Source organism: Suncus etruscus, chromosome 3 (genome assembly GCF_024139225.1).
Source record: "Suncus etruscus isolate mSunEtr1 chromosome 3, mSunEtr1.pri.cur, whole genome shotgun sequence".
NCBI lineage: Eukaryota > Metazoa > Chordata > Mammalia > Eulipotyphla > Soricidae > Suncus > Suncus etruscus.
Genome location: NC_064850.1, coordinates 139,940,470 through 139,955,183, shown reverse-complemented (window position 1 = coordinate 139,955,183; position 14,714 = coordinate 139,940,470). Strand labels below are relative to the sequence as shown.

The 14,714-nt window shown below is 39.5% G+C and overlaps 1 protein-coding gene and 1 pseudogene across 1 annotated transcript in view; one reads left to right on the top strand and one right to left on the bottom strand.

Annotated features, from left to right (window-relative positions):
* CENPP (centromere protein P) overlaps window positions 1-14,714 on the bottom strand; it is a 250,947-nt gene that overhangs the window by 169,665 nt on the left and 66,568 nt on the right. The window lies entirely within an intron of this gene.
* LOC126004865 (uncharacterized) lies at window positions 11,206-11,298 on the top strand (annotated as a pseudogene).

Sequence of the window (14,714 nt, the reverse complement as noted above, 5' to 3'; positions counted from 1 at the left end):
ATTAAAAATGAGCTACGTAAACCAGTCACGTCAAACCACTTAGATACCCATTGGGATTCACGGAGGAGTGTTCTTTGGTAGCCCAGATCTGGGAGCAATCCAAGGAAAGTAGCTGTCACGAGAGGGTCTCCCCTGCAAACAAGAAGATCTGGACAGGGCCCGGAGAGATAGCACAGCGGCGTTTGCCTTGCAAGCAGCCGATCCAGGACCAAAGGTGGTTGGTTCGAATCCCGGTGTCCCATATGGTCCCCCGTGCCTGCCAGGAACTATTTCTGAGCAGACAGCCAGGAGTAACCCCTGAGCACCGCCGGGTGTAACCCAAAAACCAAAAAAAAAAAAAAAAAAAAAAAAGAAGATCTGGACAGAGTTAGAATACAGTTTACAGAAGCAGGCAGGCAGGAGAGGAGGTGGGAGTCAGGCCTACCTTAGAGCGTTGTTTACAACTTACGTGGAAATCAACCCTTTTCTCTACTAGTTATCAAACAGAAGATAGAGCTGATACCAGACCCTGCACTGCCTACCCTCCTACCCACCACCAACATGACCACCATCACAACCACACCCACCACAGTGGGTGGAATTGTGGAAATCTGGGAAACAGCATCGCACGACACCTTATTATGAGGTTTCTAATATATATTCTATTTTGTTTTCGTGTGGCTTAATGATTTGAAATGTACTTTAAAAAATAAACAGGCAATACTGGTTTCCAAGAATATTAATGTTTATATGTTTTAGCAGAGTACATGTCCCTATACTACACCCACAACCAAAGTACCAATATCCCTTCCCTCTACTCCCTATCCCACTCCACAGCAAGGTTCCTCAATTTTGTCAGAACCTAAGGGTTTTTTTTTTTTCCACTGACCACCACCGCCTTGCTGTTTTCTGACTTAATTCTTTTTCTTTTCTTTTTTTTTTTTTTGGTTTTTGGGCCACACCCATTTTGATGCTCAGGGGTTACTCCTGGCTATGAGCTCAGAAATCACTCCTGGCTTGGGGGGACCATATAGGACGCCGGGGGATCGAGCCACAGTCCGTCCTACACTAGCGCTTGCAAGGTAGACACATTACCTCTAGTGCCACCTTCCCGGCCCCTTGACTTAATTCTTGAGATCATCTGGCAGCTGTCATTTTTCTTTTGATTTTTTTATTTGTTTTTAGGGCCACATCCGGCGGTGCTCAGGGATTACTCCTGGCTGTCTGCTCAGAAATAGCTCCTGGCAGGCACGGGGGACCATATGGGACACCGGGGTTCAAACCAACCACCTTTGGTCCTGCATCGGCTGCTTGCAAGGCAAACGTTGCTGTGCTATCTCTCTGGGCCCGACTTATTTTGTTTAACATGACCATCTCTAGTTTTATCCAAGTTGTAGGAAACAGCAAGGTTTCCTCTTTTAGGACTGAGTGGGATCCTCCAGCGTTCTATTCCAAATATAAACCGTACTGATTTATTCACTCATTTGTGTTCATATTATTTTTTATTTGAAGAGCAAACTGGGAGAAATGCAAACTAATGGTACAATTATTTGGATATTAAAATTTTGCAGAATATTTCTTAAAATAAAATAAAAAATAATTAAAAAAAATTAAAATAAGGGGCCAGCGTGGTGGCGCTAGAGGTAAGGTGCCTGCCTTGCCTGTGCTAGCCTAGGATGGACCACAGTTCGATCCCCCGGTGTCCCATCTGGTCCCCCAAGCCAGGAGCAACTTCTGAGCGCATAGCCAGGAGTAACCCCTGAGTGTCACCGGGTGTGGCCTCCCCCCCAAAAAATTAAAAATAAAATAAAATATATGATAATTTCTTAAAGTAAGAAATTCTATTTTTATTTCTATCTCTATTATTTTATTTTTATTTCTATTCCCGCAAAAACAATTAGGAAGAAGTGATAATTTTATTTTATAACTGTGCCTGAAAAATCAAGAGAATCACTTGAAAATCTAAGATACAGTCAAATGTATAACTAACAAATGTATCCATTAAAAAAGCCCTAAAAATCAATTAAAAAGCAGTCAACACAAGAGAAAATATCAACAATGACCAGAATTTTAGAGAATTCAAAATGGACGAAAAAAATTAAAAGTCAGATGAAGACAAGCAGGGATCACTCCTAGCAGGACTCAGGAAAGGGAACCATGTGGTCTCAGGGATTAGGAGGACTGGCCTTGTGAAAGGGCAGTCAGTGTCTTAACCCCTGTCTATTTATCTGATGCAAAAATATATACATTAAATATTTTTGTGGCTTGGTTTGTTTGTTTTGATCTTTGGGTCACACCCAGGGAGTCTCAGGCCTTATTTCTGGCTCTGTGCTCAGGAAACCATCTGGTCCTGGGGATGAAACTCTTATGGGCTGTATGCAAGGCAAACACCTACCTGCTGTATTACTACTCTGAATCCATATTTCTTAAACTGTACAAATACACTTTGTTTTGTTAATCGTAATATTTTAATACATGTTTATCCTTCTACAGCTTGTTGCTTTGGAGGCCATTCCAGCAGTGCTTTGGGGGTCAGTCCCAGCACTGTGCTAGGGTGGGGATTGCTCCTAATGGTTCTCTGGAGGTCATACAGTATTAGGGATCATACCCAAAGCTTCTGTATAGAAACCATATGCTTCAATCCCTTTGAATGATCTCCAAAACCTTGAAATTTATATTTTATGGTTCTATTAATATAAAACCAAAGACAGTAAAATAAAGAGCAAAATTATTTACAATATAAAACAGGTCAACAATTTTAATATTGAAAAATATTACGAAAAAGGATACAGACTGGATCAGAGCACAGTACAGCAGGTAGAGCATGCGATAGTTGCCTTGCATGTAGTCAACATGGGTTTGCTCCCAGCATTACATGGGATTCCACAAGCACCTCCAGAAGTGATGCCTGACTGCAGACAGGAGTAAACCCGGACCACCACCAGAAATAATTCCTAGGTGCAGAGACAGGAGTAAGCCCTAAGCATTGACAGTGATGGCCTCCAAAACAAAAATAAATTAAGTCCACAGACAGACTCAATCAAATTAGGCTGAAGCAGTGGCAGCAATTAAGCAGTTAGGCAATACTGAAAAAGAAATGTGACAAGGGAGCAATTCCTCAGCTCCCTTGAAGAGGCTGCAATAATTAAAGTCATCTGGTACTGATGCAGCTGTTGACAGATCTTCAAGAGGAAAAAGCAGATGCTAAATTAGTGTAGGGTGAGAGTGACATTTTCAGTTAGAGATGGAAACCATTGCTTAATCAATGGAATTGAGATAGTCATCAACAAAACATTCAATGGGCTAACACTTTACACCTCATAAAGGTAATTATAAATTTTAAAAACTTAGACATTTGGGGCCGGAGAGGTAGCATGGAGGTAAGGCACTGCCGGGTGTGACCCAAAAACCAAAAACAAAAAAACAAAAAAACAAAAAACTTAGACATTTAATAGAAAAAAATTAAAATGAAAAGGACTGGGTTAGGGGGATAGCTCAAAAGGATTAAGTGCCTGCAAAAAACACAGGTGCTCCAGAATCTATTAGTGGCCTCACATTGGTCCCTCAAGAACTGTCAGAAGTGGCTCCTGGACCAAGAACTGCTTGTGAGTCCCTATCCTGCTCCTAAAGATGAAAACTGGTAACACTTAGGAGGTTTTACAGGGGACTCAAGGGCCCTCTGTGGAATGCAATCTCCTACCTATGCCTAGGACTCATCCCACAGATAAGCTTATGCATACAGTAATGGCATTTATAAAGTTGTCATCAGTATCCATATTTTTATTAGGAAAAAACTAGATACATCTCAATTTTTATATAAGAACTTTTTTTAAAAATGATTTTAATATATACCCATTTACATCTAGAAGTATTTCTAGAAGCTATTTACAAAAAATGACAACACTGCTTTCTACTGAAGGTACAAAAAAAAATCTGTGAATAAGTCATCTAGAGTCATGTGAAGTGACAGTCTACAGTAGCCACTGGGTCCCTGGGTGAACTGGCAGATGCTGTAGGATAGTCCTATCTTTGTAACATAGGACAATTGGTTGTCAATTAGTTTCTTTCTGTTTTTTTTTTTTTTTTTTTTTTTGACCACACATGACATTGCTCATAGATCATTCCTGGCAGTGTTTGGGGAACCTCATAGGGTGCCAGGGATCAAGATTAAACTGTAAACCGGAGTGATAACACAGTGGTAGGGCATTTGCCTTGTACATGGACGACCCAGGACAGACCCGGGTTGGATCCCCGGCATCCCTTATAGTCTCCCGAACATGCCAGGACTGATTTCTGAGCACAGAGCCAGGAATAACCCCTGAGCACTGCCAGGTGTGGCCCAAAACAAAAAAACAAACAAACAATAAAAACTGTATGGTCAGTGAGAGGGAAATAAATCCCAAACATCAATAGTGTCACAAGTTCTGGAAGAACAGAGGAACAGAAGGACTGTCCAGAGTGTGAGGTCCTGTTTAGAATTTATCATAAGGCACTACTGCAGGACCTTCTAAAAACAGCATTATTTTTAATTCTTTATTCTTCTTATTATTTTGGTTTGGGGCAACATCCAGCAGTGTTCAGTGCTTATTCCTTATTGCACTCAGTACTTACGCCTGGCAGGCTCTGGGTACCAAAAGCAATGCCAGGGATCAAACTAAGGCTTGCAAGACAAGTGCCTACAAACTATGCTACCCACTATGCTATTCAGGTCTACCACTGCAGGATTTTAAGAAAAAGTACTGTAATTCAGATTTACCTTATTTATAAAAAAAAGGTTACATGAATTGGAGAAGTTGCCACAGGGTGACTAGTCAAGACATCCCCAAAACATCTGCCATAGACATTGCAAAGACGGCATTAATAAAGACCAAGACACGTGGACACAACAAATAGATAAATTTAGGCACTAGAATGCAAAGAAATCAGACAAAATAGAACCAATCTAAAAGGAGGAACAGGTGGGTCTCAAGTTTTCACAACCTCTGGGAGAAGTTACAAATATAACCTCCAGGGGCTGGAACAATAGTGCAGTAGGTGGGGCACTTGCCTTGAGTTTGACATCTGACATCCCACGGTCAGTCAAGCCTTACCAGGAGTAATTCCTGAGTGCAGAGCCAGGAATAACCACTAAGCATAGCCAAACGTGGCCCAAAGCAAACAAACAAAAACATAAATACAACCTCCTGAGACAACATGCAGAAGTTCTGATTTTGCAGTTCTAGGATATAGAGATACAGGGATCTACGTATTTTTATATAATTAAATTTAATTATTATACTTTAGGTCACAGATTTACAACAGCTAACACTGATGGTTTTGATGTACAATAACACCTCATTACCACCAAAGTACCCTGATCCTCTGCCCTACTTCAGGCTACTTCTTCATATTCTCCCTTATACTCTTTCTATTGCCTAGTCTCATTTTGTAATCCAGAGCCAAGGGTTTGTCATCATTTGATACTATTTCCCTGTTTTATTCCTTATATACCACAAATGAGTGAGATCATCTGGTAATTATCCTCTGGTTTACTTAACATGACACCTCCAGTTCAGCCAAAGCTATAGGGGAATATGCAAGGCTTCAACTCTTTTATGGCCACATAGTATTCCACTGTGTATATACCACAACTTCTTTATCCACTCATCTATTGTTAGACATTTGATTGTTTCTTATCTTAGCTACTGTACTAAGCCCTGCAATAAACATAATTGTGCATATCCTTAAGAATTAATATATTTTTTAATTTTTCTTTTGGTTTTTGGGCCACAACTGGTAGCACTCAGGGATTACTCCTGGCTCTGTGCTCAGAAATTATTCCTGGCAGGTCCAGGGGACCATATGGAATGCCAAAGATTGAATCTGAATCAATCACATGCAAAACTAACACTCCTACCTGCTGTGCTATCGCTCTGGCCCCACAAGAATATTTTTATCTGGGGGGTGGGGTAGCTGGAGAGGTAGCACAGTGGGTAGGGCATTTGCCTTGTATGCGGCCAACCCAGGTTTGATCCTCAGCATCCCAAATGATTCCCTGAGCCTGCCAGGAGTGATTTCTAAATGTAGATCCAAGAGTAACCCCCGAGCAATGCTTAGCATAACAAAACAAAAAAGGAAGAAAAAATATTTTTTATGTTTGGGTGGCAAAGGTCTAGAAACAGGATTACTGTGCCATATGAAGTTTTATTCTTCATTGAGCAATCTCATATTGATCTCCAGAGGCTGAACTCAGACAACATACCCTATGAGTGGAACCAGAAATTTCAACCAGAAACATATCTCAGATGCTGCATGGTTTTTTTTGTTGTTGTTATTTTATTTCTGAGCCATATCCAGTGGTGCTCAGGGATCACTCCTGGCAGGCACAGGAAACCGTATGAGGTGTCAGGGATTGAACCCAGATCAGCTGCATGCAAGGCAAATGCCCTACCCATTGGACTATCTCTTCAACTCCAGATGCCAAATTTTCAACCAAATTTTAAGTTGTAATGATTTAGAGAGCTCCCTAACTTCTAACTTCATAACTTCATACTTCATAAAAAGTAGATGAGGTTGGGATGTAGAGATTTGGGGTGGGGGAAGGAATGGTTCATACTTAGTGGAGTTGGAGGGCTACTTCTGGCTCTATGTTCAGGTTTCACTTCTGGCAATGCTTGGGGGACCAAAGTAGTACTGGGGAGTAAACCTAGGGTTGGCCACATACAAGGTAAGTGCCTTAATCCCTACACACTGTCTGCAGCCTGGAATGAAGGCATTATTTATCAGAAAAATGAATGAAGAGGAATAGATGCACATAGGCAACCTAAATGTTTGCTCTGACAATAACTGGGTATTGGAAAGAGATAATGTGATATGCATATTACCCCCTCTATTAACAGTAGTGCAAACCACAGTGTTTAAAAGAAAAAAGAGGATGGGTGAGGGGGAGTGGGGGAAGGAGAGAGAGATGAACAGAGGGGAGGGGGAGAGGGAGAAAGGGGGAGAGAGAGAGAGAGTTAAATACCTGTCATAGAAGCAGGCAAGGGGGAAGAAGGGAAACCAAGGAAATTGGTGATGGAAAATGGGGAGGAAGAGAAACCAAGGAAATTGGTCATGGGAAATGTTCATGAATAAAGATTGATGTACATTGTAAGACTGAAACTCAATCATGAAAACTTTGTAACCATGGTGTTTAAATAAAAAAAAAAAAACAAATGTTTGCTCTGATAGAAGCAGCTTAAGCTTTGCCTAAGAAACATGCAATTTGGGGGAGGATGGGAAAAAAAAAAAAAGAAACATGCGGTTTGATTTAAAACAGTTATTTTTTTTAGGGGCTAGAGAGACAGTACAGAGAGCAATGTATCTGACCCGTTTTCAATCCTGGCACCCCTTAGGGTCCTGTGAGCACTGACAGGAGTAATTTCTGAGTGCAAAGTCAGGAATAAGTCCTGAGCACAGATGGATATAGCCTCCCAAATCAAAAGCAAAAAAAAAAAAAAAAAAAGAAGGGAAGGGAAGAAAAAGAGAAAAGAAAAACTATCAAGAACTAACACAGCTACTTCCCCTTTAAGGCTGACTGTTATCACTACTTTGCCCCATTAGCAGCCTCAAACAACACAAAGCAAGCTACTGTAAGAGGACATAAATGTCCTTCTGGTTGTACCTTTCACTTTTAATTTTACTTTACTTAAATTTTTTATAGTGTTTTTCAATCTATGTATTTCTGAGTGTTATTTTCCTAATTATTAGATCAAGAACATAAAATCATTCAAATTTAAATCATTTAGGTATTAATAAAAACTATAATAAATGAAGTTGTTGCCTTTAACTTTCTAAAAGAACTTGACTCTAAAAGAACTTAATCTTAAATAAATCTAAAAGAATAATAAGAGCATATAAGATAATTTCAGAAGCACACAGATTTGCTCTTTTTCTTAGTGTGAAAATCAGAGGTTAAAGAACAAAGAGCAATAGGAAGCATATGGAAATGATCAGCTACAAGACAAAATCTTAGCCTAAATACGGTCTGCCACGTTGAACATACCAATGTCTTAAATAATAGACTATATTTTTACAAAGAAACAGTTAAAGCACTGAATACACTTTTAGAATATAAAGTATGGCAAAATAAATCCTGTAAGTTTTTTTTGTGTGTGTGAAACCTAATGAAAAACACCATTTTGAGGCAAATAAAAGACATTCCAGGATTCTCTTTTTCTTAGTAGTATGCACAAGCTTGGAAGAATCTCCCAAAGAGTGTACTTAGAGTTTACTGCCAAGAGATACTAGTTTACTTTCAATCTGTCTAAAATATGAAAACACTAGGTTGAAGAGATAGCATGGCGGTAAGGTGTTTGCCTTGCATGCACAAGGATGGTAGTTCGAATTCCAGTGTCCCATATGGTCCCCTGAGCCTGCCAGGAATGATTTCTGAGCGGAGAGCCAGGAGTAACCCCTGAGTGCTGCCAGGTGTGACCCAAAAACAAACAACAACATTAACAACAAAAAAATGAAAACACTAGCACAAAAATATAGCTATTTAAACATCTAAATGCTATCTACATTTGAAAATAGCTTAACATATTAGAAAAATATGTTGTATAGTTGCAAAAATTAAAAGCAATAGTTTCTAGTAAACAGAAATTCCTAATTTTTTTTTTTTTTTTTGATTTTTTGGGTCACACCCAGCAGCGCTCAGGGGTTTTTCCTGGCTCCAGGCTCAGAAATTGCTCCTGGCAGGCACGGGGGACCATATGGGGCGCCGGGATTCGAACCGATGACCTCCTGCATGAAAGGCAAACGCCTTACCTCCATGCTATCTCTCCGGCCCCAGAAATTCCTAATTTTATCTTATTTATAATCATACCATTTTTTGTACAACTAAAAATGGACAAATAAGAGAAACATCTCAGTGCAAAGCACTGCATTTGGTAACCAAGAGCTTTTCACTTCCAAGATTTGTACTTCTGTGGGTATATTTGGGAGAAAGCTGAGTAGAAAACAGCTGATAAAAAAGTTAAATTGCTTTTATGGACAAAATTTATATTTTTGTCACCAAAGAAAATCTAAATTATTTGAAAAATAAATCAGATGCTAAATGATCTAGTGCTAAATGCTAAATGCTAATGCTAAATGCTGGTTCACTGGTATGAAAACAAACTATCAGACATACGAGGTCTCATACTGATGCTGAATTCCATTTTAAATTGCCGAGACACTAAGTTCCATTATACAGAGGACCTTAATTTGAAAAATTCTTTGGCATAAAAATGGAAATAAAAACAGTGATTAGTACATGCTGTTTCCCTTAGTTGTGTTTGTCTTTCACATTAGAGGAAATTCTTACCACACCTCCAACCAAAATTAACGGGGGGAAGGAAAGAAGTAAACCACATTAATCTGCCTAAAACACAAGCATCTTAATTTGAATCCACAAAGTTTTGTGTAATGAAAAGAAATACATAATTTTAATCTAACCCAAGTGTTTTCCAAGCAGATTATATTTGCTTAAATTGCTACAGTAATTCATGAGACAGCCTGTCTGGACACACAGTTACTGTGGATTTTTAAGAGACTCAGTTAAAGAATTTAGGAATTTCTGATTCATTTACAGAATTTGCAAATTCATCAACTCTTGAAAACTAAAGCAAACTCTAAGGTATGATGATACAATAATCTTTACTTTTTAAAAGTATTTCTACTGTAAATTTTTGGGGTATATTTGAATTACTTAGTGCTAAAATAGATGTCAGGCATCATAAAAGCAAATTTTGGGAAGCAATATCTGGTAAAACTGCTTTAAAGATTTTTGATAAGTCAAAAGGTTCAAAGAAAAACTAGTATAGTGCTTTAATTGTCTAATGTTTGATTTACCCATTAAATAATTTTTGTTTATATTTCACTTATCGTGAATAAAAAATATTAAGTTAATAGAATTAATTAGCCTGTCTTCATTTAAGTTTTTAAGTCTTTTAAATGCATTGCACACATAGCTAAACAGTTTTGTAGGAAAGATATATTTGAAAAAGATTGCTAGAAATTTTCTTGAAATCTCTACTACCTCTGTATTTTTTTCACTGCTCTCTTTCTCACAGGCAAGGTATAAATGCATTATATAGTCCTGAAGGATCTAATTTCTTGAATTTCAATTGATTAAGATTTTGAGTATTATAGCAAAAACTAATTTGAGACTTTCATATTTTTCATAGCAAAATAATAGTCTTATCCTTGGTGAAATAGTGAGTGCACTAATTTTACAGAGTTAATTTTTAAAACTGCTTTGGAAAAAATTCTGAATCATAATAATTAGTTTCTCAGACTCTTTTCCATGGCATACCAATAAAACAGTTACATCTTAAAAATAACAAAATGCCATTTGGCTTTCCAATTACATTAAGCTTGCCAAAAAAAAGTCTTGCCTCATTTTAACAATTTTAGTTAGGCTTTTCTTGACATGAAATTTTTCCCAAGAAAAATATAATATACAAACTTTCATAGATACAAAGTTTAAATGAATAGCTTTAATACAAATAATATTTTCATTGCTCTGAAACTTTCTTTTCTGCATTTGTATCTGTCATATTTTTGTCTACTAAACTAGACAATCTGAAAAGAAAGTAAATACAATGTATTGTGACTAAAAAAAAATCAGTAAAAGAGGGGCCGGACAGATAGTACAGCGGTATTTGCCTTGCAAGCAGCCTATACAGGACCTAAGGTGGTTGGTTCGAATTCTGGCGTCCCATATGGTCCCCTGTGACTGCCAGGAGTTATTTCTGAGCAGATAACCAGGAGTAACCCCTGAGCACCACCGGGTGTGGCCCCCCCAAAAGAAAAAATCAGTAAAAGAGCAGTCATCTTTTCTCTATAACCACTTAATTTTATAGGTCAAATTTTATATTAACAAATATTACGGTAAAATAAATACCTAGAAACAATCAACATTAGCAGCAAAAAGTACTGCTAACAAGACGTAGTATGTATTTTGGAATTAACTCAATTATTCATTCCTATTCATTATACTAGATCCTGTAACTATCAGAAGGATTTAAAAATGGTTATTAGCAAAATGGCTTAGAAGACTGAAAGGATATTTTGGATGATTGATAAGGAATTACACCATTTTGCTGAGTTATCCTATAGAAACAAGGCATAAATTGTAGATAAAAATGTTTAATTGTTTAAAAATGGTTATTAGCAAAATGGCTGCGAAAACTGAAATGATATTTTGGATTAAAAGAAAGGTTCGTGTTCGCTTCGGCAGCACATATACTAAAATTGGAACGATACAGAGAAGATTAGCATGGCCCCACACAAATTCGTGAGGCATTCCATATTAAAAAAAAAAAAAGGTTCAGGGGCCTGAGAGATAGCATGGAGGTAATGCATTTGCCTTGCATGCAGAAGGTCGGTGATTGGAATCCCGGCATCCCGTGTGGCCTTCCCAGGCTGCCAGGAGTGATTTCTGAGCGTAGAACTAGGAATAACCCCTGAGCGTTGCAGGGTGTAATCCAAAAACCAAAAACAAAGAAAGGTTCAATCCCCATATAAGGCATCTCACATAGTCCCCCGAGCCTACCAAAAGTGATTTTTTTGGGGGCCGGAGAGAGCACAGCGGCGTTTGCCTTGCAAGCAGCAGATCCAGGACCTAAGGTGTTGGTTCAAATCCCAGCATCCCACATGGTCCCTGCCAGGAGCTATTTCTGAGCAGAAAGCTAGGAGTAACCCTTGAGCACTGCCAGGTGTGCCCCCCCCCAAAAAAAGAGTGATTTTTAAAAAAATAATATCTTTATGTAAGTACCATGATTACAAACATATTTGTAGTTGAATTTTAGTCATAAAATGTACACCCCCCCTTCACCAGTGCAACCTTCCCGCCACCAATGTTCCTCCCCATTTCCCTCCTCCCCTACTCTCTGTCTTCAAGATAGGCATTCTATATCTCTCACTCACTATCATTGTCAAGGTAGTTGTTAGTGTAGTTATTTCTCTATGCTCACCACTCTATGTTAAGCTTCATAGCATGGGCTGGCCCTTTTGGGCCTCATCTCTATTGTCTCTGAGTATTGTTACCATACAGTCTTATTTTTCTTAAATCCCACAGATGAGTGAGACTATTCTGTGTCTATCTCTCTCCCTCTGACTTATTTCACTCAACGTAATAGAATCTATGGCCATACATGTATAGGCAAATTTCTTGACTTCATTTTTCCCGACAGTTGCATAGTATTTCACTGTGTATACATACCACTGTTTCTTTAGCCACAAATCTGTTGTTGGGCATCTGGGTTAATTTCAGATTCTGGTTATCTGAGCAGAGACCCAAGAATAACCACTGCTGGTTATGGACCCCACAAATGGAAAGAAAAAAATAAAGGAGGAAGAGAGGGAAATGAGAGAGAAGGGGGAAGGAGGGGAGGGAGGGAAGGAAGAAGGGAGAGAGAGGGGAGAGAGAGAGAGAGAGAGAGAGAGAGAGAGAGAGAGAGAGAGAGAGAGAGAGAGAGAGAGAGAGAGAGAGAGAGAGAGAGAGAGAGAGAGAGAGAGAGAGAGAGAGAGAGAGAGAGAGAGAGAGAGATCAGGGTCCTGCATTGGTAGGGCATTTGTTTTGAATACAGCCAACAGGGGTTCAATTCTCAGCATCCCATATAGTCCCTTAAGCCTGCCAGGACTAATTTTTTTTTTGACTGTTAGGTTTTTGGGGGCCACACCTGGTGATACTCAGGGGTTACTCCTGGCTTTGTGCTCAGAAAGCACTCCTGGCTTTGGGGACCATATGGGATGCCGGGGAATCGAACTGCGGTCTGTCCTAGGTCAGCCGCAAGCATGGCAAAGACCCTACCTCTGCACCGTGGCTCCAGCCCCAGGAGTAATTTCTGAACACAGAGCTAAGAGTATCCCCCGAGTACTACCATGTGTAGCCCAAAAACAAAACTCAACAACAACAAAAAGAGAGATCATTTTAGGGATCAAAGCATTAGTACAGCAGGTAGGGCATTTGCCTTGTGTGTGGCCACTCCAGGTTCTATTCCCAACACCCCATAATGTTCTCTGAAACTTTCAGCAGTGATTCCTGAGCACAAAGTCAAGAATATCAAAATCAACAGTAGAATGAAGAGGTTTATCAGAAAGGAAGGTGTAGAATTAAATAATTAACGAAGGAATTAGATGTAGAATTAAATAATTTGCGATGGTGCTGGATAGAGGTGGATGGACAGAGGGATCTTTCTCTGCCATCCCAGGCCACGTGGCTCCTCAATCCCCATTCAGCTGGCGGGTCCCAGGTTTAGGTGAACGTCAGAATCAGACTCATCCAGAGATAGGGATCAGGAAGTATCAGCTTTATTCATATCCTATCCACCACATGAGTGGCCTATATCATAACCAATTAAGCATTCAGCCATTCTTAGCTAGCCCTGCATCTTAACTCCTTTCAGCCATCTTCCCTTTGACCTCCATGCTGGCAAAGACCAAAAAGGCCTAATCCCCTTTGGTCAAAGCCTTATCTACCTTTTCCAAGACCCCTCCCAGGAATGGGCGGGGTCTTGCAGGTAAGGTCAAGTTACCTAGGAAGAATGGGGGGGATGAGGCTTAGAAAGAAACTCTCTAAGGGAGTATTCCTCAATCTTTTTTTCCAGCCATTATCCCCCCTAACCTTGTTACCTTCCTATGGTCTCACTGATCAATTTCATTTCCTGGCCCCCAAGTATGCGATTTGGAGTATCCTTGAGGACACAGGAAGCTATATGGTCCCAGATAGGAAACACTGATCAGGCCGGAAAGATAGCATGGAGGTAGGGCATTTGCCTTGCATGCAGAAGGATGGTGGTTCGAATCCCGGCATCCCATATGGTCCCCCAAACCTGCCAGGAGTGATTTCTGAGCGTAGAGCCAGGAGTAACCCCTGAGTGCTGCCAGGTGTGACCCAAAAACAAAAACAAAAAAAAAAAAAGAAAGGAAAAAAAAGAAACACTGATCAAAGGAGTTGCCCATCTCCAGGAGCACTTGATCTATCACAAACACAAGAACAGTTGGCTTATTCCTGCTTTACTCCTGTCCTGTTTGGCTGGATATCTGGTTGATAGATGGACAGTAGGTAAAGAATTGAGTAACCAGGGTTGCTGTTCATCAGAAGAGCATAAGGAAGATGAAAACCAGGTATAGGACATGAGCAAAGAAATGACAAATATATAGTGATAAATTAGGGGTTCTAGGTTGGTAAGAAGGCATTGAGTATACAGGGAGATGTAAATGACACATAGGAGAGTAATTATGTTTTAGATCCCATTAAACTGCATAAAAATTATTTTTATCAGGGCCAGGGTGATAGCACAGCATCAGGGTGTTTGCCTTAGATGCAGCTGACCCAGGATGGACCTGGGTTCGATTCCCAGCTTCCCATAGAGTCCCCCAAGCCAAGAGCAATTTCTGAGTGCATAGTCAGGAGTAACCCCTGAACATCACAGGGTATGGCCCAAAAAACAAACAAAAATTATTTTTCTCAGCTCAAGTTATATGTAGAATAAGTTAAAAATAGAAAGCATGTCAAGAGTGTGAGAGTTAATAAGGCTGAAGCATTGGTAAAAGGCCCACAATGTGAGTGCAGAAATAAAGCATGAGGGAAACTGGAGCAAATAATGTTTAAGGGAATAGGTCAAGGGTCTATGACTCTACTTAATTAACAACAGTGAACCACCAACACATACAACACTAGTCATTTACATGCTTCTAATTTTTGAAAAGAAAAGAAAAAGAAGAGC